This window comes from Gasterosteus aculeatus, chromosome 18 (assembly GCF_964276395.1).
Source record: "Gasterosteus aculeatus chromosome 18, fGasAcu3.hap1.1, whole genome shotgun sequence".
In the NCBI taxonomy this organism is placed as follows: Eukaryota; Metazoa; Chordata; class Actinopteri; order Perciformes; family Gasterosteidae; genus Gasterosteus; species Gasterosteus aculeatus.
The window spans coordinates 1,766,531-1,767,875 of NC_135706.1; the positions used below are offsets into that span (position 1 = coordinate 1,766,531).

Genomic DNA, 1,345 nt, shown 5'->3' on the forward strand with positions numbered 1-1,345 from the left:
GGTAAAGACGTGAAGGGAATAAGTCTCTGCACATCCCCTCACCGCACATTACTGTCTGTTAGAGACACTCTACAACCACATTGCTTTGAACCAGAGTCAGACCCTGAACATAAAGAGGCTCCCCAACAAGTTCCACAATTTAGGGTTCAACAGGACAGTTCTGAATGATTTGCACGAACCCACAGCTTTTTCCCCAATTCTACCCGGGTTGAAACTTCTTGTGCCTTCTAATAAATGTGGAGAATTGTGTGGACCTGTGTTGGGGAGAGGCACAAGGCGATGCAAGGGAGACTCCCACTAGGTCTGATGATGTTGGCAAATCCCAGAACTTCCAAACGATTTATTTTATTTAGTTGGTAGGGGGGCGATAGTGGTGGTAAGAGGGTGTTGGGATAAGTGTTAAGAGGGACGGCCATATGTAATTTGGCAAAAATCTTTTTTCCATTTTCTGCGGCCTGGTTACAAGTGGTCCGGTGATTGGGGACCTCTGATTTAAAGCTGTCACGATCTGACTTGCCTTGGAGGTGAGTTTCAGGCTGGGCGAGCAGGTTTCCCCGGTTACCTGGGCGGAGTCTGGTGGCTGACTGCTGTCACACCTGTCCTGCATATCCAATCGCCAGGAACCCTTCTTAAGGAGCAGCGGGAGCACCAGTCATCGCCAGATCGTTTTGCCCTCCTAGTGGTAACTTGGCCAGCTCTCACCAGAGATAGATTTTTTCAAGAAAGAGTTATTTGTGCATTGACCTTGTCCCCGTGTTTCAGCCTTGTCCCAGCTTGCTTCCACCTGAGCCTGACGGATTCCCTGGCTTCCCCTCTCGCCCTCCGAGGCTCGGGAGAACCCCCTCCAGCCAGCCGGATCACTACATCTCCCTCCAGCGTGGCTTCCATCAATTGCATCGCTCCTGCCGCCCGGACCCTTGTGCCTGCCTGCTTCTCCAGCGTCTCCCCCGGCCACGGATTCAGCGCTGCCTATTTATATCCATTTGCTGCCGAAAATTAAAATCTTTTTTATCCTCGGAATCCTGCGTTTAGGTCCTACTTTTGTTTTGGCTGTCACCCCGTGACAAAAGCAAAGAAATTGAGGCAAGATACATGAAGACAAACCTTATCTATCCGTGTCCTAATGTCAAACAGAATCTGTCTTTAGTACGTCACATATAAATGGAAGTGGACAACATACCGTTTATATTTCAGAAATTCCACGTTATTTTAGTTGTGTGACAAATAAATAATTCACTTCTGGGTTACAAACAATGTTTCATTGGTGAATGCTTGGGGCTTTTGGACCCAGCATAACCTCTTCTCTATTTCAAGTTTATTGCTTTTTTACTTCCTGGCTCACAAG

At 47.8% G+C, this 1,345-nt stretch overlaps 1 long non-coding RNA gene across 1 annotated transcript; it reads left to right on the plus strand.

Moving 5' to 3' along the window:
- Positions 1 to 524: 524 nt before the first annotated feature.
- Positions 525 to 1,020, plus strand: LOC144389421 (uncharacterized). The gene is made up of 2 exons (XR_013453451.1): positions 525 to 682; positions 763 to 1,020. It is a non-coding gene; the product is annotated as an uncharacterized LOC144389421 (long non-coding RNA).
- The last annotated feature ends 325 nt before the right edge of the window (positions 1,021 to 1,345 follow it).